Source organism: Chelonia mydas, chromosome 3 (genome assembly GCF_015237465.2).
Source record: "Chelonia mydas isolate rCheMyd1 chromosome 3, rCheMyd1.pri.v2, whole genome shotgun sequence".
Taxonomy (NCBI): domain Eukaryota; kingdom Metazoa; phylum Chordata; order Testudines; family Cheloniidae; genus Chelonia; species Chelonia mydas.
The window spans coordinates 136,179,872-136,202,997 of record NC_057851.1 but is presented as its reverse complement, the minus strand read 5'-3'; the positions used below and the strand labels follow the sequence as shown (position 1 = coordinate 136,202,997).

At 43.6% G+C, this 23,126-nt stretch overlaps 1 protein-coding gene across 1 annotated transcript in view; it reads right to left on the bottom strand.

Annotated features, from left to right (window-relative positions):
* Positions 1 to 16,300, bottom strand: part of C3H1orf100 (chromosome 3 C1orf100 homolog) — a 33,379-nt gene extending 17,079 nt beyond the window's left edge. The window contains exon 1 of the mRNA XM_027820412.3: positions 16,273 to 16,300. The gene's annotated coding sequence lies outside the window, so the exon portion shown is untranslated. The remainder of the gene's footprint in view (positions 1 to 16,272) is intronic.
* Positions 16,301 to 23,126: the final 6,826 nt, after the last annotated feature.

The following is a 23,126-nucleotide window of genomic DNA, read 5'->3' as shown; positions in this document are numbered from 1 at the left end:
ATGTATAAATACAGTCTAATAAGGTCTTACCTTCACCACCACACTTACTTGCAAGTAAAGTCTATAGCTTTAGATGGATTACTGAAAGAAGTTTAGCAAATGGGAGGCTGGAAGTCAAAACAAGGAACATCTGAGTAAAGTTCCTTCCCCCTGCAGGGAAGGATACAGAAAAACTGCAAGCTTTCCTTCTGTTCATGAGAACAAGCTGCATACATCACCGCATGGTGCTTTGTGACATTCCACTCCAGTGGTGTGTCATAAATGAAACCCAATCCTGGGTGGTTTGATACAGTCCCAGCAATTTTATTCTTAAAAAGACAAATCAATATGTACATCCATGATCCAGTTTACTAATGCTGAAATATTTAACATTAAAAAACAGTGGGGATGATTGGGTGGGAGGGGAATCTGACTTATCAACAAGTCAGTTGGAAACTAGAAATGAGCCCACACTAAAACCATGAAGCTGCACACTGCTGAACTTTGGTGGGTACTAAGTTAGAATTTGAACCTTGAGGCTCCCCCCACCCCCTTCTGTATAATAGTTGCTCCTAAACCTTGAGTTGCATAAGTTGTGACTGCTGAATCTGGCCTCCCAAGAGCTTCTCCTGACCAGGGGAAACTTGGAGAAATTCAAGGAAGAAGATTCTGCACAGAGGAAGAGACTGGAACAACAACAAGCAGTTCAGGGATTAGTCCAAAAGTCTTTCTGGGGATGGGAGCTTGAATGTTTGAAGGCCCTGAAGTTGAGTGATGCTGGCTCAAATCTTAATCCACTCCTGAGTGGTGGTAGAGCTCTGATTTGTCTGGAATTGACAACTGGAAACAAAATTTGAGCCTGGAATTTCTAGTATTCATCATCACATCAGCTACAGTCCATGTGTCACATATCTCGTAAAGTTGCCCCTCCTGGACACACAGACTGCTGTGAGAGGATCCCAACTCTGAATCCCTGTGTGCTTTAAGTCTTTAGAGTCTGCGCAGAGTCCATGCATTGCCCCTGGCTGGGGTTTCTAGGCACACTCATGTGGTGCAAATTCTGTCTACCATCCCCTGTTGAAAGCTGGGATCCCACAGTTCAACTGCCTAGCCCCTGACCGCTTGGATACCCTTGTAGCTTATGCACACCCCTTCCCAGAACTTCACCCTTGTAGTGCTCTGGATTCGCAGGTTAACTCTTCAGGGGCACATGATGTGTTTGTGTTAAGTGCTACACCTATCTTTGCACAGGATTTTCAAACCTCTTTAGAGGTTAGCACCAGTGAGTGCAGATAGTTTAGAAAAAACACCTCCTGAACACACTGCTCATCACTCTAGCTCACCCGCTCCCTCGAGAATCCTTGGGGGACCATATGACTTCAGGTAGGTAGGGCGGGCTCCTGCTGACTCATCAGAATCCTGCAGCGACTTCTCTCAGCTTGAACTGTGAAAGTAGCTGAAGACCCTGAGTAGTGCCACTTCACCCCCCCCCCTTTTTTTTTTTTTATTATATATAAACTTTCTAGTCCCCTCTTTCAGGTGACTCCCAGATCAGCCACCTCTGGTGATCGCAGATACCTGCCAAGTGACTTCATTGCAAGCCTGGCCTGCAGGCATCCTCTTCTCTTCAGACCAGTTCTCCTGAGCTGGAGCCAACCTGTTGTCTAGGATGTTTGTATTTGAATAAAAGGATCTCCTTGAGTTAACAGCCTTTCCTGTCAGCCCTGTGCCACTACCCTTTGGAATTTCAGTCCAACATGGAGGTAAAAGGACACAGAGCAAAAGGATGCACATTCAAAAATAAATCTGCAGATTGGTAAAGATACATAGAGAGAGTCCATAATGTCTCCCAGAATTCATAAGTTGTACAGACAGATTTCCCAAATGGTCACACCATAAGCTGGGGCAGAGGGAGAATATATCTTGCTTTACCCATGAATCATATGTAAAAAATGTTGAGTTAGGCTCTTGGATAAGAAATTGTGAAAGAAACAGTAATTTACTCCCTGGCTCTAGAAATTCATGATTAGTCTATAGGTTCCTCTTAGCTTTTAAATCCAGGGCTAGTTACACTGCTGTGTTTTTGCAATATAGGTGCACATTGGACATATTTGTTCAGTCAGCAGTATCACACAAATTAACGAGGCCTAGACAACTAGATGCAAGAATGGTTCTATCCTGAGAAGTGACTAAAAATTACCCATTTCCATTTAAAAATCTGCTGAATGGCAGGTACAAAGGTGGGTTTGGTTTTTTTTGTAACTGTCAACCTTATAAACTCATTCTAGACTCTGATAGAATAAACCCACCTTGCCTATCTCACCCATCACTACCACTAAAGATTCTGCAGGTTAAATTAAGCCCTTGACTACATTTTTGTAATCCCATTGTCTTCAAAATATTTCTTCAGTGACACCTGTGCAAACTCAACCTTCAGTGTGATTGGACAGGTGTCCTTGGCGGAGTAATCTAAAGACCATAGTGTTATACAAGGATCACTAAAGCCATAGTTTGGCCTTTGATATTATTGATGTGTAAAACAAAAAGAATTCAGCTTAACTGTCAGAGCCTAGAACTGGCATATAGGGGAAAAAATCCATAATTTTAATTTACAAACAGTGCACAGTTGATATGGAACAAGGTAGAGGGAATATAGAAACCTGCATCATCACTTTTACAGTCACTGTTCAGGGTAAAATGCAACAGTCTCATTTGGGCAAATTTTCTGTTACTGGTAATGACTAAGGCTAAGACTATATCATGGAGGTCATGGAAACCATGTAGTAGATGGTAGTTCAATTACTACCAAAACTGCTGGCAGGGGCACCCCCCACAGCTCCCCAGCTGCTGCTGCTGGCAGGGCTCCAACCCCCTGCAGCTCCCCAACCCTGCAGGGTGGCAGGGGACCCCTCCCAGCTACTGGGCAATGGGGTCCCTGCAGCTCCCAGTCACTGGGGGGAAGGGCAGGATGCTGGACCCTCCTGCCTCCCCTTTTTGTCAGGGATGTTTTTCGCAGAAGTCAGGGACAGATCATGGCTTCTGTGATTTTTTGTTTCTTGCCTGTGCCCTGTCCCTGACTTTTACAAAAAAATAGTCAAGGCTATGATTTTGTGATGGATAAGTGAGAGAGGGTCTATTCTTTATGTACCACAAATCGGATTTCATTCTTATCAGCCTTTGTTAGGATAGGAAACAAACTGAAATTGATTTCTTTCCTTCTTCTATCTGTAAGCGGAGGAATAGTCCCGCTACTGTGGGGAGCTTTCCTGGCTTCTGCACTACCCCAGTGAAGTAGGCTAGCCAAAGGATCCGAGTCCTGGCTCCCACTTCCTTTACCCAGTGGCCTCCCTGCCCTTGAGGGTTCCCCTCCACTCTCCTGTCTGGCAGAGTCCTCATAACCCCAACAAGGCTGGGCCCAGGATTCCTGGGGGGCTCGACCCCCAGCCCTGCTGTGGTCACCTAGGACAGGGGCTAGGGTGTCCCCACTCCGTGGTACTCTCTCTGCACTGGGCACTTCTCTGACCCACTGACCATTACATACAATTTAAAGCAAATGCAAGTTATTTAATCAACAATTTTAAAAAGGAAAAATGGGAAAGGTTAAAGGAAACCCATCAACATGCTCTGTGGCAGGGAACATCACAGACATGTCTCTGGAATGTCAGGGCAGTTCACAGTCTGTTCCTTGTAACTCCCAGGCCTTCTTCTCAGGCCCTGACTGTGCTGTAGGTTGGACACTTGCTCTGGTGGTGGCCACACGCTCTCAGGCTTTAAGTGGTAGGACCCTTCTTCCCAGTGTCGCCCCCACCCTGTTGGGGTTACAATCCAAGCCTAGCCTGCAGAGCCTCTTGGCTGAGGTGTCTCCCTGTGCTGGGCCCGCTGCCAAGGGTCCCCCTCGCTCTTCCCAGCTGCTCACCGCACCCAGCTCCGGACTGCTCTAGCCCCAGCTCCACCACTTTGTCTCAGCACGGCTGCTGGTCTGCCTCCAGCTCCCTGGGCTGCTTCTTTGGCCCCTCTGCCTCTGGTTGCTACAGCTCTGCTCCCAGGACAGGTCTGCTCTGCAGGCTGCTTCTGTGACTGCTCCCAGGGCTGCTTTTCTGGCTCCTCTGGCTCTGGTTGCTGCAGCTCTGCTCCCAGGGCAAGTCTGCTCTCTCTGGGCTGTGCCTCTGGCTTTGGGGCTGCAGCTCCACTCCCACGTCAGGGGCTGCTCTCTCTGGATCTGGCGCAGCTCTGCTCCCCTGCTCAGCTTGCACCCCCACTTTCTCTTTAGCTCAGCCCCACTCTGACCCAGGCAATTCCAGCTCACACGGAGGAGGGGACCTCCCTGGCCTCCTGACTGATTAGCCCGCCCGCCCTGTCATTCAGGCTGACCTAGAGCATTGGCCTCTCCCCATTGTTCCTGGGGACTATCAGTCTCAGGGTCCTGATTTCCCATAGATCCTTCCGCTTTTAGTACTGGGAGCTAGCCAACCAAAACACCCCACTGAATGTTAGTAAGGGGGCAACAGTCCCCTTGCATATCACATCCTTTCCTCAGAAATCTTTCAAGTATTATTTCAGAGATGAGCCCAAAACAAAACTCTGATCCAAACACCCTGAAGCATGTATATTATACGTTATACCTGCCCATGGCCACAGGCCTCAGGATGCCTAGCAAAATATAACCGCTTAGTACTTAGACATCTGGAGAAAGAGGCAGACGGGGAAGTGAAATAGCCAACGTGGGGGAGGGGAAGTGTGGCAGTGACAGGGCTAGAATTAGAAGGCAGGATTTTCTGACTCCCAGCACAACACTCTGCTCACTCTACCAGAGCACCTAAGTGAAAAAATGGCATTGTTTACTAAATTCCTGACCAGGTCAGGTCTGGTCAGGACAAAAGACAGAACACCGTATTCACTTTGCTGGATTCAGTGGAAAAAACTCCTACAAGCTGATTATTCTTTGGGGCATGGGGGAAGGATGCATAGGTCTGTATATACCTACCTGTTGGTTTATTCTGTGAAGAACATAAATTGTTGATGCTGGTTTCAAGCTTGATTGTAATCGCACAGGACAGTGTTCTTTTCCTGCAATTTCCATTTGACTCTAGGTCTGTGCCATAGAATCTGTGTGACTCAGCATTTGCTAGAGGAGACCAGCACAAGGATCCGAGTCGTACTCAGGCCGAAGTTGCCGGTGGAAACCTAACAATTCTTATTTACTATATTGACAAAATCCTATAATTGCAATTAAGGGGAATATGTAATTAACGGTCTTAATTACAGCAGCTGCCACTTCATCTGAATGCAGTAATTTGCAAAGAAAATGGGTGAGATACTTTAAATTAGTGTGTGTAAACAGTGGGGAAAAAAATCACAAGTACTGTGTAAAATAAATTACTCTTGATGGACAGCTCCATAATAAGAGCTGCAATACTGTCAGGGGAGGAAGAATGTCAGATCTGTACCTTAACCATAAGCCCAGTCAGGAAACCTGGGGTCTACTCCCAATTTCTTGTGTAATTATCACCCATGGGAGATAGGTGCTTTTGAAAATCTATGTAGGTAGAAAAATCTCTTTACAAATCTGGCCTTCAACTGCTCTGCCTCAGTTTCTCCATCTGTAAAATGGAGTCAGTGTCAGTGCTACTTGCCAATATCACAAGATACTAAATGTCTGCAAAGTGTTTTGATAGCCTTGAATGTAAGCCACTAAGAAAGTGTGAAGTCTGGTTTGTTATAAGATATGTCAAACAAAATTAATTTTATTTCTGATGGTGCACTTCAATAAATTTGTCATTAGCTGCCAGGTTGACTTCCTCAAAAGTGACACCCAGTTTTCTTCAGAAAGTTTCAGCATAATTTTTTTAAATACACACAAATTCTGCAAGTCCTTTGTGATGGGGTGTTCTACTTACCACAGGATGGCACCTCCCACTAGCTGTTCTGGGGATTAGCATTGCCTGGCCAATGTCCCTTTCAACAGTTATACTCCATCTTTCATGATGCCTCCTCTTCATGACTCCACCCTCTGGCCAGGTCACTACATGGTTTCCCCTTCCAGAAAAACCAAAGTCCTTTCACACCAACAGGTTCAGGCAGTCTTCTCCAGCACTGCCCTGACAGTGCCACTCCCCCAGTGACCCAGTAAAGGAACCGTTACTCAGGGTTGTAGTCCAGGGACACTGTCCCTGGCAACTGTGGCCTGCTTTTCCTCAGACCCCGTTTCTCTTTCCCTGGTCTCCTTCCTACAGCTTCTGATTCCCCTCTTCCCTCCCCCCAGCAATCTGGGTGTACTAGCTCAAACTCCCTCCTCCCAGGGAGGAACTACAGATGACTATAGCCTCAAACATACCTGCCTTCTCCCAGAGAGAAGCTGTAAATTACTTCCCTGCAGCCCCTTTCTGTTGCCAGCTTCCTGGCTATATAAACCATGCCCAGCTCCCTTCTAGCTAGACTTCATCAGCAAATTAGGCCAATTAACCTATAGGCCACACCTGGAGGAGGGCCAGGGCATGTAAAGCCTAATTTACCCCTTCAGGCTTTGTGTGGGATGGACACCCCATCATATTCCCCAATAACTGAATTTTTTTAAAAATTCAAACATTATGTTACCTGTTTCACCCACTCCAAGTGCTTTACTACATCCAGCCTTGGAGGGGACTGGCTGAGATTCTAAACTACATTTTCAAATATTCCTCACAATTTCCCACTGCACCCTCTCCAGAGTTGACACTAAAAATCCCCAGCAACTCTCTGCAAGTTCAGAGTAAAGTAGATATTCTCCCAAATGATTCACAGAAAAGATTTTGCTCTTCATAGATGCTGGATTTTATAAAATTGCCTAAATAGGCACAAACAGCGCCAATTTCCTCTTTTTTCCCTGTACAGTTCAGATGCTCATTCGCTCATTGCCCACCTTCAGGATGAAATGACTTTATTCTGTTTTAGGAATGAGGCAGGTCACAATGGTATTTCAGTCTCTTTTTGAGAAGAAAAACAATCCCTAGTTCCTTAAAAGAACAGTGAGCCTACCTGGTGGTTAGAGTAGGGGTAGTGAATAGATGGACCGCGAACCAAATCTGGCCCACCAGTTGCTTTTGAACAGACCCTAAAAATCATTGTTATTTTTAAAAATTTCCCCTGGAGTCTGGACCTTGACAAAAAATAATGGACTGTCCCTGGGTTAGAGTATGGAAAGGATAATCAGGCTTACTGTGTTCTATACTCAGCTCTGCCAGTGAGCTGAGTTATGGTTTCAAGACAATTCACTTGACCTCTGTAGCTCAGTTTATCCATTTGTAAACTGGTCATAACAATACTGAACTTGGAAGGGTGCTGGCCAGCTGAATTTATTAACATCTGTAAAATGGCTTCACCTCCTTGAATGAAGCAAGTCATATGAGGGCTATGTGTTAGTTACTAACAAACAGCAGAAAAGAAAGTGTTTGGTGATAAACTGCACCTCAAGGGTGGAATTAGGAGCAGAAATTAGGTGAACTATTCAAAAAAAGAAACAGGCAATTTTTTTTTAAATCCCGAGTGCTTAAAAAGCAGACTGATTTTCAAAGGTGTTGAGCATCTTCAGCTCCCATTGATTGGGTAAATATGAGTTTAAGAGTCTGACTCTAGGCAACCAGATTTAAAAATACTGGCCAAAGATTCCATTGTTATGTAAATGTCCTTAGTAATTAAAATGAGAAATACAGAAAATCTCGTGAAAAAGAAAAAAGTTTTGCTTCAAAAATTCCATTAGATATGATTTTAGCATCTTATTAAAAATACTATAGATTGCATTGTATGCCATGAGCAAATCAATATAGTGAGATCTTTCAGCAACTTTACGGGTAATATTTTTCCCTACCTAGAAAAAAAGTTACTGTTTATTTACCTGGTTATAAAACTGCTTAAAGTCATTCCATAAACATAATTTTGTTTATCTAAATTATTCTGTTCATTTAATATCCCAAGTATCTGTTAGACAACTTAAAGTTCTTTTGACATGAGAGTTTTAGAACAGCTAATATTTGGCATCAGGGTTCATTAGCAGTTTCACTTATTGTGTGATAATGTTGTCATTCCATAAAATAATCTTTTGTCCTTTGTCTATAAATTTATCCTTTGGAATTCTGTGTTAATCTTTGTTTTCATGAAAATAATGGACTAAAAGTCACTGGATTAGAGGAATGCAGGCGCTGTTCATGTTTCTCTACATGTTTTTTCCAAATGTACCTCAATTCTGACACACAACGTTCCTACTATCCCAATCCCAGGCCTCTCCTGACTGAGCAGAGACTGCCAATTGTGTCAAATTCTATTATGTGAACAAAGGACCATTAGGAACTAGAATGAGATCACCAAATTCATTTGACCTATTCAGAATTTGAGCCTAGGTCTTCTAAGGTGAAAGTGAGTGCATTAACCCATTGTGGCGCCTACTCCAGTTTCTATCAATTATTCAGGGCACCATTAAAGTTCATATTGTATTATAGGCCCTTTTTAAAAATTGTCTGGGCAAAGAGCACTCTGAAACAGAGAGCAAAGTCTAATTTTCAAATAAAACATTTGCTCATAAAATTTGCAATTGAAGGAATATTTCTATCACTGGTCAAAGTGTCTAATATTTTGATTGTGCCCATCACTGTAGTATCTGATGGAAAACACAGACACACTGAACCTCTTATTTTGTTAACTGCATTAATGAGCTTTATCTTCTTTCCTGGAAGATCATGAAGTCAGTTTAAAGTGAACTGCAGCCTTGACTGAATTGTATGGTTTGCTTTCATTAATCTGCTCCTACAGAATGCTAGTCACCCAGGACAGAATGCTTCCTGAGGCAGACCTGTTTTATAATAGTTGGGAAGTGATAGTAATTTATCTGCACGTAAAGCCAGATTCTGCCCTCACACTAGTGTAAAACCAGAAACAAGCCAGAGGAGACATGAAGCAGTTGTATAATGGATAATGCAATCTGGATATATGTTTGTTTCTCATCAAAATTCAAAGACAAGAGGATGGGCAACCAAGGGGCATGACAGTGGATTATACTAAACTGTACACTGGAGATTAGGGTTCAGCAGAATTGTCAGCAGTAGGAGGATGTATTTTTCATATGGTACACTCCAACATCAGAGGGAAGGAGAGAAGTTAGACATGCACTCAGTGTTGCAACTCAATAGGTGATAACAGAGCCATAGATTGTATTTGTGAGTGGGGCCACATATACAGTCCTCCTGATAGCTATATAAGGAGGTGGTGGAAAAATAGGATCACATTAGGACCCCTACCCTCAGAAATCAGGTAGGAGTCCATCTGATTAGAGCTATGTGAAAAACAAACAGCTGGATTCAACATAAAAACAAGCTGATCTGTGATTTGTCTAATAAGATGCTGTTCCCCCTTTGGTGACAGACACAACCATGAGTATGATTTTACAGTGAACAGAGGCGTGCTCAGTGATTCACAGTATCCTGATCTTGCTTTATATTAAATATCTGCACAAGGGTGGTTGGGGGAAGTGAACTGAGCCTGTCAAATGAAACCTCTCAAGGCTGACAAGTCAGAATTAAGCACCCATAAATCTTACTGTGATTTTTGCTCATGTCACCGTGGGAGTAAATTTCTATGAGCCTTCTAATACAAGGACTGCAACACAGGGTGAAATTCACCTCTGTGCAGAGGGGCCAATACAAGGCCTCTGCATTATAAGCTTCAATAGGACTTAAGTGATGCATGGGCCTTATACTGGTCCCCTGCACAGAAAATACTAGAGATCAGAAGTCATAATCACTGACTGAGTTAACACAGAAGGAACTCAATCTGTCCAATTACTACCTAAACAGCAACACACATTTGAAATACTACACAGCCATTTTTAAACACAGGCAAAACACCTCTATTCATCCTTAATACAAGCGTCACTGATTCAGCACTGGAGATGGGGCCCAAACTGCAAAATTCAGATTTGGGACTAAACTTTAGGCAGAACCAAGCCCCTATTAGGTAATGAAAAGTGTGGATTCTCGTCTGAACTTCTAAATGATTGGGGGCAGGGGGAGGATTTTGATCTTCTCTACCCAGCATCAAAGGAATAGTTGAAACACTGCATAGAACCACCCCTCAGAGGGGAAACAATTCAGTGTCCCCAATTATACAATTCAAAAGCATTGCATAAAATGCCAACGACATTCCTGTCTCTCACGCTGCTGGATTTCACCCAAGAAAGCTAAGGAATGAGCACTGCTTAGCTTAGAAGAAGGGCACCATCCAGCAGCCACACCTAGCTGAGAACCAGATCCAAAGAGGTACTCTGAAAAGAATAAAGTTCAGATGAAGTCTACAACTGGCTGATTCCTCAGGCAAGTGGAAGGTCTGGAAAAAAAAAATGCCCCAGGTGGTTGTCTTTGCCTTCTCCTCCCTTGACCTAGCAGGGCAGGCTCTCAATTTCCCATCTTTTTCTTTGATGGTGGAGGCTGCTGCTAGGTTTGTAATCCCTGTGCTGTTTTTGTGCATTCGGGTCTGGGTAATCACCTGATCTAGCCACCTCTCCTACTGAGCGTGCTGGCATGCCTGTCTCAATTTCCCAAGATGGCCTCACACTCTTCCCCCAGTGATGGGAGCCAAGTCTTCAGTTACTAATATGCCAAGAAGCTGTTGGCCCACTTCACCACCTCTGTTTCTGCCATCTGTTCTCCAATAACGAGAAAATATTTGATCAAGTAAGGAGGATGGGTTACTACACGTTATTCCATCTCTCTGCCTTACCTGCCTGCTCCGTTCTCGTAAAGAGCTGACATACTAAAATGGACAGCAAACAGAAGATGGATATCTCACAGAAGAAGAATCTTATCAGTTTCAGCATCCATTCTTCTCACAATATGAAGCCAGATGAGAGACAGGGGTATATGCATTTAGTGTTGGCCTACAACTGTCACAGGCATACAGGGCTTTGGAGCAGTGGAGCTGCAGGTTTTTGCCTTGAGCTGGAGCGGAGCCAGAGCACAGCTCCAAAGCCCTGCATGCATAGGCATATTTATGAGTGCATCAAACCCAGGACAGGACTGTAGAAGCCCTGTGATTTGAACAGTTGCAGCAGTGGTTTCAAGAGTTGCTAAATTTTCTCTTTATCAGAGGAACATTAAAGGACTGTAAAATTGTGTTACTTTGGACAGAGCGGATTTAACACCTCATCAGCAGAATGTTATTTTTACCTCTTGTTCTCCAGCAGTAACAGCATCCAAAAGAATCTTTTAAAAAATAACTAGAGCAGAAATGTTTATGATCTGAAATAGGTCAAAACGTGACTTGACACCTCATCTGTTTAACTGTGACCCCCACAATTGCTTCTCTGCCTCAGTATTGATTATCTGACAGTTTAAAAATGCCCCTGAAACCTTTTGTGTCCTTCCAGAATTGTATTAAGGAACTAGTGCTGAAGTGGCCCTGTGCCTTTTTAGCTTGGAGATCCAATTATTGTCTCTTGTTTCTGTAATCCAGAGAGGGCAATCCTGGAGCACAGATAGTCTGTGATTTACATCATGAGCCTTGGGATTAGGAAGATTTCCTGATGGAGACTACACACAGGCATTTTATTGGACTGTTTCAAATGAGGTGTAAAGTCAAGGTCATGACCACCTGTGGCCTTTAAAGATACCATGGCACTTTTTGCAGGAGGATGTTAGCCCCAGTGTCCTGGCCAAATTCAAATTTGGCTAATTACATTTTGCCTTCTTAAATTCCTCTTGCTGATTAAAACGTGAAAGGCCTTATTTTTCCTTCTGTCCTGGGCTCTCGTGTAGTGTTGTGCACTCTAAAACTGCTACCATGTTCTACCCTAGAGCTGGATGCAATTCAGCTCTGAATTCAGAGATCTGTGTGTGGTTTTATTTTGTAAAGTGTTGGTGGCTGGGAGTTCTCCTTGAAGAGGAAATTCACCTTTTCAAGAATTTCTCACCTCTTGAAGTGCTTTTCATTAGATTGCAAAATGTCTCGGAGTCTGATCAAAAATGGAATATTAGCAAAATAAAACAAATGTACTTTTAAACATCACTGAATTCCCATGAAAAAATTAAAACAGCCACTTGGGAGGTAGAACTGACGCAGATAACAATGGTGAATTACTGGCAATGTGAATTGTATTGTGGCTTGGTGCTGTATTGTTCGGTCAAACCCCACCCCCATTGTAAGAGAGGAGTTTCTCTAACTTCTATGTTCAGACATGAAGGGCTGGATTAAATGCAGAATAAATTGGTTCTAGGGGCACTAGAAGTAATATATTGCCCAAAGGATGAAGTGGTTCATAATATTGTGTAATATTGCCTGAAGAGTTTTCTAAAGCTTCCCTTTCAACATTAACTTCCATCCAGATCTCTATTTAATAATAGTCTCTCAGAGCACAGTGTACTTTACAAAGCAGGCTAAGCATTATTACCTCCAATTACAGATCAAGCTACAGCTCAGAGACTTGTTAAAAGGTCACCCAAAACTAGGACTACAACTTAGGTCTCCTGACTCCTGTGTCAGTGTCTTGTCCATTGCACCATGCTACACTTACTAGGTCCACACACTCTCTTCAGATAACTGGTTTGCAGATATCAGGAGACAGTCCTAGACTTAAGGACCGGATCATTGAAATGTTCATACCATAAAGAATCTGGTGTATGGGTGCCAGTATTGATTTTTGAAAATACATTATAGTAATATAAATACTTAGAAAAGTAGTTTGGTACTAGCTCTTCAGTACATATCAGAGTAAAATAAGGAGCTTGGAAAAAATCATTTTTGTGCTGCACATGGGCAATTGTGCATAAAATAATATGACCAAAGATATCAATGTGGCTGTGTCACATAACTCTGTGTAATCTAGCCCAGCTGATGGATCAGAGTACAGTTCATCATTTAAAGTAATGTTATGGGAGAACTCTAGCAAAGCTTAGAAGACATGAATAATGTTGCTATGCAATTGGTGACTGAGCAGATGCAGCATACCTTCCCACAGCATCATGGAATGAATCGTTAGAACTTAGACATAAAATATAGATTTACAGCATCGTTCCCCTAACAGGGCAGGATTGTTCCTTATAGCATATGCTCAAGTGTTTTGTCCAGTTCAATTTTACAGGACTCACATTGTGAGGTTCTCATTTCTCTTGGGAGGTTAACTAGACTTTTATCTATTAAAAATTTGTTCAATAGATTTTCTTTTGCTCATTTCTGTTCCATTAATCTTGTGGTTAAGGCACTAGACTGGAATTTGGGACATCTGGATTGACTGTCCTGCTTTGCCACAGACCATGTATGTGACCTTGGGGAAGTCATTTAATCTGTGTGTCAGTTCCCTAGCTGTAAAAATGGGGATAATACTTCCTCTCTCCCACACGGTCTTTTCTCTCCCAATTGTAAGCTCTTTGGCCCAGGAGTAGTTTCTTATTATCAGCAGGTACAGTGCCGAGCACAGTGGAGCCCTCTTCTTCACTGTGATCTCTAGGTGCTACTGTAATATAAATAATCTGGGTTACACCCCTTTAGACCATCCTAAACAATTCCTCTCCTTTCTTAGTATTTACACCCTGCTGGTGGCTACTATATTACACTTAATACTGCCAACAGGTTTTCAAAATGTTTCAGAGCAAGTGGACCCCCTCTTAATAAAGAGATTTTCTGGGTCCTCTTTTATTTAGAAGATCCCTGCAGCAACTAAACAAATTGCTTACATAGAAGAGTGGCACTAGGAGAGCATGTGTGTATTGTGTTGTCTAATGAAGTGTGGGTTTTAAAAAAAGTTAATCACATCAACTGTTGTTGCTCTTCATTACATCTTCCACCTTGTCTGAGTCGCCTCTGTCCCTCACACATGCTTCTCGCTACCTAGACCAGTGGTTCACCAGCTTCCTACCATCCAGCCCCACTTTAATCATAGCAAAGGATCTTGGGCCTCACCTTCACAAGCACTGGAGTGTCAGCAGCCATGTGTGTCAGCTACTCAGAGTGCCGGCACCCTAACTAACCCCCACACCGCTGGGAGAGCCCTTACCTGGACTGGCCTCAGGGTGGGCAAGCTGTTTCTGGGCCTGCAGCTGAGATGGAGGGTGGGGCACCAAAAACCGACCCATGCTGCCACTGGACAGTGATCCACACTCACTGCAGCTGGGGAGCAAGGGACACGGGGCTCAAGGGGTTGGGGGGACAAGCCTGTTCCCTCTTCAGCCCTTTCCCTTCTCTGTGTCTAGCCCTTTTCATTTACAGCCCTGCCTACCAGCCAGCTCCCAACTCAGTTCCATTCTGTCCCTTGAGCCCCCATGCCTCCTGCATGCAGCTGGTCCCTGTTCTCACAGTCCCTCCCTTGCTGCTCCAAGCCGGCTGAGCTGCAGCAGGTAGAGCAGTGAGAGTACCAGGGTCAGGCTCCCTGTCCTCAGTGTCAATACCTGCAGAGACCCTTGCTGGCAGGAAGAGTCACTGCAAGGTAAATCACCTTCAATGGCCCTGCTTGATAGCTGGGGCATGCACCCAGGAATCCAACAGACAAGCTTAGGCTGCTACTGGCATTCCCTTGCCCTCAAGGCAAGAGGGCTAGGCTCTGTCCACATCCCTCCCACCCCCAGCTTGAGACAACTCTACTAGATCCTTCTCTTCCCTGGTGCTTGGCTCACCACTTCTCTGCACATACTGCCCAGCCTGCTGCTTCTCTTCTCCCCTCCACACATCTGGCTGCCACAGTCCCTGCTACCCTGGACATTTTATCCCACCGGTGGCTGCTAGATCCAGTCCAACTGCTAGTTCTAAAGTGCCAGTTTCCGCTCCTTGTCTTCATCGAGACCAGTGGCCTCCAAAAGGGGCAAGGCTCACACCGAACAGCCTGCAAACTTTACTCCCGATTCACAGAGGCACAGGGCTCTGCACAGTTTACCTGCATTGCCCTGTCATCTACCTGCCATGTGCCATCCATACAAGATAAGAACAGAGAGAAATAGTTCTTGGAGATAATCCTACTGAGATGTTTTATTCATGATTTCTTTCGGCTAAATCAGATGAGAAAAGCATTCTTGCTCTGACAGAATATGGAGCAATCTTGCTATAATACTAGCGATTTTCTGTCTTAGACAGAGTCCTGCTATTTCATTGAAAATAAATGTTCAGGTAGCTCGTGATATGAATGCTGACATTATAGTCATAACTGACTACTGGGCAGGAACTCTGAGTCCAGCACTTCTCTTTAACGTATGTATAGTTGGAATATTCTTTTCTCTGCAACACTTAGATTTTTGTAGACTTCATTTTACTGTGCAGGAGCAGTCACTGGAGTACTGTAATGTCTACAGGCAGGAATGACTCTACTTTTCATTCATCTCTCTCTCAACTCTTCTTTTTCCCTTTTAAAAGTGACCTTCAAACAGGAAAAATGGGATTGTTGCTATTACTAGTCACGTTTACTACCGTAGAGCCTAAAGGCCAAGCAAGAATAGGGCCCGTTGTGTTAGGCACTACACAAACGTAGTAGCAGACAGTTGCTGCCCTGGAGAGTTTACAGTCTCAGTAGATCAGATGGACACAGGGTAGGGGAAGGAGTAGAACACACTACCCGAGTGTGTGTAACTAGGTCCAGTTTTGTTCAATATCTTAATGATTTAGATAATGGAATAGAGTACACTTATAAAGTTTAAGGATGATACCAAGCTGGGAGGGATTGCAGGTGTTTTGGAAGATATGATTAATATTCAAAATGATTTGGACAAACTGGAGAAAGTCTGAAGCAAATAGGATGAAAATCAATAAGGACAAATGCAAAGTACTCCACTTAGGAAAGGACAATCAGTTGCACACATACAAAATGGGAAATGACTGCCTAGGAAGGAGTACAGTGGAAAGGGATCTGGGGGTGTAGCAAGGTAACAACTCACTGGTGTGGCACCTCCTGCTAGTCATCTTGGGAATTAGCTCTTTCCAGCCTACAGAGCACCCTCTGCAGGCCGGTGTCTCACCTGCTGCTGGCCCCATGTCCCTCCCAGACCCCAGTACCCCTTTCCCTCAGGGTTCTGCCCCAGCAGTACCCCCATACTCTGGGTCTCCACTCCCAGGGGAACTCCCAACCCTTTAAATCCACCTTGTCTCAGTAGCTACTGCCAGTCATCCTCCAGCCCCCCTTCCGTGGGGCAGACAGCACTCTGTAATGGCCACTTATCACTGGCAAGGAGGTAGGATCTGCTGCCTTTGTCTATTCCCAGGCTGCCCCTCTGCAGCCCCAGTACCTTTGTAGGCCTTGTTGAAGGCCTCCCCAGCTCCTTTTGCCCTTCCCCAACACTGCTCTGCTTCAGGTACCTTGCTCCCAGGCAGCTAGCCCTTCTCCCTCCAGGGCTGGAGAGAAACTCCTCCAGCTTCTGGCCCACAGCCCTCTTATAAGGGCCAGCTGGGCCCTGATTAAGCCAGCCACACCTGTGGTCAGCTACATAGTCAGCTTCCCCAGCTGTTTTCACTCCTCTTTCCCCAGCCACAGCCCTCTCCAGGGTTGCTTTTACTATTGGCTCCCCAGAGCAGCCCTCTCCCAGGGCTGTTTTAACCCCTTCAGGGCCGGAGCGGGGTGACCACCCCGCTACAGGGGGTCATAGTGGATCACAAGCTAAATATGAGTCAATAACATAACAACTGTTGCAAAAAAAAAAAAAAAAGTAAACATCAATCTGGGATGTATTAGCAGGAGTGTTGTAAGTAAGGCATGAGAAGTAATTCTTCCGCTCTACTCCATGCTGATATAGCCTCTACTGGAATATTGTGTCCAGTTCTGTGCACCACATTTTAGGAAAGACGTGGATAAATTTGAGAAAGACCAGAGAAAAGCAACAAAAATGATTAAAGGTCTAGAAAACATAGCCTATGAGGAAAGATTGAAAAAAAAATTGGGTTTGTTTAGTCTGGACAAGAGAAGATTTTGAGTTGGAGGAGAGACATGATAAGTTTTCAAGTACATAAAAGGTTGTCACAAGGAGGAGCATGAAAGATTGTTCTCCTTAGGCTCTGAGGTGGGACAAGAAGCAATGGGCTTAAATTGCAGCAAGGGAAGTTTAGGTTGGACATTAGGAAAAAGTTCCTGTCAGGGTGGTTAAGCCCTGGAATAAATTGCCTAGGAAGACTGTGGAATCTCCATCAGTGGAGGTTTTTAATAATCGGTTAGACAAACACCTGTTAGGGATGGTCTAGATAATACTTAGTCCTGCCTTGAGCACAGGGGAATGGACTAGAAGACCTCTCAAGTTCTACGATTCTGTGAACAGTGTGATGGCAGCAAATATCATGTTAGCTCCATGATTTCTTTTTAAGGTGGGTTTAGTTAGGAAGGGGAATCAACTAAATAGAAAGAAAAGGGAAAGGAAAGGAAGTAAGGGGAGTGAAACTAAGGTGAAGAGACCAGGGGAGGGAGCCCTGGGGAGTCTAGAGTAGGAGTAGAGAAGTTATTTCACCTCTCTATTTGACACTGGTGTGACTGCTGCCAACCAGCACAGGGACAGAGGAAGTCCAGTCAAAACTAGAAAGTTCTGAGTGGCTGCTTCTGACCCTAAGGGCTGCAGACATCTCTGGCTGGCTCCTCACTGCAGCTTTTCCCTAAGGCTACGTGGAAGGGTGGGGAAGGAGGCACTATTATGTCCTACTATCCCCAGAGTAGGGGCCCCTACACTGCACAGTTCTTGATCCAGGAGAGTGCTGAGAGGGAGGGGTGGCCCCAGTTAGGACCCATGCAGCAGTCCCTCCTCTGCCATGCAGCAGTCCCAGTTTTGGCTGCTTCTACCAATAGTGGCTGGAGTCCATTTGTGTCCTGGTTTGCTTCTTTATGATATAAAGAGGAGGTTCGTAAGAGTTTTTTATTTTTCTCAAAATATCAAAAAAGAGTAGTTTCCCCCTGCACATTTGTTTTTCACTTTATAAATATAAAGAATGTTGAGTCAGGTCTTAGAGAACTTGTTTGGGGTATCCGATGTGGACTGTGGGCTTGCATAGCACTTAATTGAAGGGTCAGGGATATATTTCTGTTCTATATTTGGGGAAAAAATAGGTAATCTCATCATATAGTGATGATAACACTCTTTTCATTCCACTAGTATTGCTGGAGGATTTTAAACAGAAACTACTAAAGTCAGACATTTTAAAATCAACGGCTTCAGATAACTTGCATCCAGGACTTTTAAAAGAAGTGTCTGAGGAGCGCGCTAGACCATTAATGTTGATTTTCAGTAAGTCTTGGGGAAGTTCCAGAGGAAAGCTAATGCTGTGCCAGTTTTTTTAAAGGTTAAGTGACCTGCGTAATCATAGGCCTTTCAGTTGGCCATTGATCCTGTGCAAGATAATGGACCTGCTGATACAGGACTTGACTAGTACAAAATTAAAGAAGGGTAATTAAAATAAATCATCATCATGGGTTTATGGAAAATAGAGCCTGTCAAACTAACTTTCTTTTGTTTTTTGAGATTACAGATTTGCTTGATCAAGGTAATAGTGTTGATGATGATGATATGCTTAGACTTCTGTAAGGTGTTTGACTTGATATCACACACCATTTTAACTAAAAAACTAGAATGAATTAATTAACACGGCACATAGTAAATTGATTAAAAACTGATAGGTCTCAAAATGTAATTGTAAAGACGGAATCATCATTGAGCAAGTATGTGTCCAGTGGGGTCCAGCAGGCATTGGTTCTTATCCCTGCACTATTTAACATTTTTATCAATGACCTGGAAGAAAACATAATATCATCACTGATAAAATTTGGAGATGACACAAAAATTGCAGGAGTGCTAAATAATGAAGAGAGGCCACTGATACAGAGTGATCTGGATCACTTGGTAAACTGGGTGCAAGCAAACAATATGCATTTTAATATGGCTAAGTGTAAACATATACCACTAGGAACAAAGAATGTAGGCCACACATGGACGGTGGGTATGATAGGCTGGGGGAGGCTGTGCCTCCCCAAACTGCCAGGCATGGCCCCACCCATGGTCCGCCCCCAGGCCTGCTCTGTAGCTTCCCCTGTGTGGCACTCTGGGGCCGGGGGTGGGTGCTGGTGCTGTGCCCTCCCGGTGCTCTGGGGGCACTAGCCTGGGGCAGGGGCTGGCGGCCGCAATGGGCAGAGGGCACGGAAGAGCCGGGACCTCGGGTGGAAGGTGTGGGGCTAGCTGCTAGCCTCCCCCTGCCAGTGATTCACGCGCCATCCATGAGACCATGCTTACAGAAGAGGGGCTCTTCTATTTCAGAATCACTGCTTCCTTCACTTGGGGGTCATGGTGTATAGTCATCTGAACATGAGCTTTCAGCTGATGCTGTGGCCAAAAGACTAATGCAAGCTTAGGATGCATAAACTGGGGAGTCTAGAGTAGGAGTAGAGAAGTTATTTCACCTCTGTATTTGGCACTGGTGTGACTGCTGCTGAAATACTGTGTCCAGTTCTGGTGCCCACAATTCAAGAACAATGTGGATAAATTACAGAAGGTTCAGAGAACCACCATGGGAATGATTAAAGGATTAGAAAACAAGCCTTACAGTGACTGAGCTCCTTGAGTCTAACTATTCAGCTTAACAAAGGAAAGGTTAAGGGATGACTTGGTTACAGTCTATTTTATATATTTTTCCCCATGTAGATACTTAATGGATTCTTCAGTCTAGCAGAGAAAGGTGTAACATGATCCAATGGCTGGAACTTGAAGTTAGACAAATTCAGACTGGAAATAAGGCATAAATTTTTAACTAAGAGAGTAATTAACCATTGGAACAGTTTACCAAGAGTTTTGGTGGTTTCTCCATCACTGAGTATTTTCCAATCAAAATGCGATGTTTTTCTAAAGTATATGCTCTAGGAGTTATTTTGTGGAAGTTTTATGGCTTGGGTTATAAAGGAGGTCATATCAGATGATCACAATGGTCCCTTCTGGTCTTGGAATCTGTGAACAATGTTTCTCCTCTCTCAACTGTTTGAGTTATGCAGGTATGAACAAAAACATGAAACAAAACCAAAAAAGAAAAAGAAAAAGAAAATCACTTCTCTCACTCAGATTTCACTCATTTGATCCCCGTGATGTAATAATCCCACATGTTCTCCAGTCACCACTTGAGTCTTCCAGGAAAAATAGGCAGACAAGACAAATTCCTAATGTTAAATAGGAAGTCTCCCTATCCCCCCACAAAATAACCCGAAACACACAATTCATTCAGTCCTTTATACGCAATAAAGAAATTTTAAAAAAGAGCATAAAATGTAACCCACATGCGTATACTGCAGTCTAAAGAAAGGGAGAGAAGCAGTGGGAAGGAGACATACAGAGGATTCAATGCAAACGGGTCTCTGCACACATGCAGAGAGCAGGGCAAGGTAATTTAGCTAAAAGAGCCTAGAGCTACCCAGAAATAGAGCAGGGAAGTTACTAGGTATGCTCAGTAGCTGTTTTGAAGCTGCAGACAGGGTTGCCATTGAGGGAAAGCACTTTTGCACTTCCACCCATTCACCGTTGAGTTCTGAACCAATTGGAGCTCAGTGGGGAAAAGGTTATAAATATGGGCGTCGGTGACAGTCCTGTGGACTCAGCAGCTGATTAACACAGGACCAGAGGATGTGTCCCAAAAGATGTACCTCTTTGGATACAGGCTACAGAGTCTTGATTCCACTGGAAGCCAAGAAAACAGACAGCTATTGGCTTGGGGACTGTAATTAGCCAGAAAGACTTTCAGACTGTTTTGCTGAGGAGATTCTAGAGTGTTTGGAGGGGACTGAGAAGCTGCCATTCTCATCAGGCTCTGGAGAATATCACACACACACACACTCTTCTATGAGATCAGAAGGCAATGTGTCCGGTAGCGTGAACCAAAGTATAAATATGTAGCTGTTTTGTCAAACACTTGCAGTGAAATATATGTAACAGCAGCAAAATGGGGACATCTGTGTAAAGGATACCAATAGGTTTATTGCCTAAGTATTTCAAATACTATTTACAGTGTGTATATGAGAGAAAGGTTTGTTTTGCTTACTAAGCAATTGTATCTTTCTCTGACCCTGAGTGGGGAGTTCAGGACACATGTTCAGGGTTTTGCATGTCATGGCTAAGGTTGAACTCTAAGTAATACCCTTTTGACAAGACAAGTCTGGTTTCTGCTTCGGCAGCAGTATGCTGAAGTACAGGAAAAAGGCAGTGTAACGGTTATAACATTATTTCAGCACGCCCACCAGCCATTACATAAACACTTATTTTACCTTTTCAGGTCACCTTTTGAGTCCTTAAGTGCATCCCAGTGCTGCTGATGGGCAACAATCCTGGAACTTACAATGTGTCCCGTAAGGTGGGAGGACAGATAGACTGTAAGCAGCAAGGGGGTAGTTTTCCAGCTGTTCATTTGTGAGTGCCAAGGTAGATACATATCAGGCTTATCCAGGTACTTTAAATACATAGACAGTTAGAACCATTCATTCCCATCCAAAATGAAAAGGATGTATAATAGCACTCTGGCTATACTGCTGTCTCCTGTGGAAAAAAATAACTGTAAAAGCCACCAGTCGTGTATGTTTTCTTCCAATGTATGTACCTTACATTGTGTGTTCTAAACCCCCTTATAGCCATAGTGGCAGTAGAGCATGGGTAGAGGCCCACAACAGTGTGAGTAGGATAAATAGTCCATCTGCATGTGCTCTTGAAACACATGAGTTTTGCTTTTGCTCTGCTGCTACTTTGTAGAGTAGCCCAAGGCAGCAGCTGCACCCAGAGACGGGGTGCATCCAAAATATAACAGAGTGGGAGAGACACTGAGGCATTTAATGAATGGAGAGCAGTGTTAAGAGCCTCCTTTATCGCTCAAACCTCAATCTAACAAAAGTTCTAGAATTTCCCAAAACAGCTGCACAGAGTGGATGTTCTACAAGGATTTTTTTTATTTTTATTTTTTTTGGTTATTGGCTGAGTCATTATATTTGAAACTTTTGAAGTGTGGACAGCTGTGTAAGTACAAATTCAACAGGACTATTTTGGAAGCTGGAGAAAAATATCATAGGCGTCAGAATTTTCAAAACTGGGCATTAATGTCACATATCCTCTGGCAAGCTATTAAAATACGTAGGCTCAGATTCTCAGCTGGTGTACATTGGTGTATTTTTGATGGAGTGACACCACTTTATACCAACTGAGAGTCTGCCCTCGTTGTCAATTACCCTAAATGCTAACGGCCTGATCTCGCAAAATGCAAAGTGCCTCATAAGAGGTGCCAGCACACTCAACTGCAATTATTATTTATGTTGTAGTGCCTACCAGCCCTAGTCAAGGTCAGGGCCCCATTGTGCTGTTCCAACCTAGAGAAGACAGGATCCCTGGCCCAAAAGATTTTATAATTTAACGCATTTTTAATTTCTTGTCACTGCCAACAACGTACTAGCGATGTACCAGATCCAAAGTTAAACACACTCCCTGCACTTGCTTAACAGTTCACAATCTTACATCAAAGGGAGCTAACAGCACTCATCATTTCACAGGATCAGGACCTATGTCTATATTTTAAATAAAATCACTTACATTCGCATACAGTTCTTCAATAAGCAGCCATATCTTATTTCTAGTGAAGCGCACTGAAAGTTATAGCAGCAAAGAGTCCTGTGGCACCTTATAGACTAACAGACGTATTGGAGCGTAAGCTTTCGTGGGTGAATACCGACTTCGTGCATCCAACGAAGTGAATATTCACCCACGACAGCTTATGCTCCAATACGTCTGTTAGTCTATAAGGTACCGCAGGACTCTTTGCCGCTTTACTGATCCAGACTAACACAGCTACCCCTCTGATACTTGAAAGTTATAGACACTGTGGTAGGAAAGCATGAGAATCTGGGCACAAAAAATTAATTGAACAAGGGGAGGAAATTTTAAAAATAAAAAAAAAGTCTTGAGGCCAGAACATAATATACTTAAAAAAAAAAAGTTTGAGATCAAGAACATAATACTTGTTAGTTAATCTTGCACTGGCTTCTTAAACTTGTTAGAGGAAAAACTAAAGCGTAGGCCATGTTTGATCACCAGATGGCATAGCAGCCCCAGTGATGGAAGTATAGCCTTGTTTCTTACATCGCTAGAGGGCTGTAGTCATACATTATAAAAGTACTTTTTTAATGTTAGTGAGACCATGCTAGATTTAAAATAAATAAATAAATA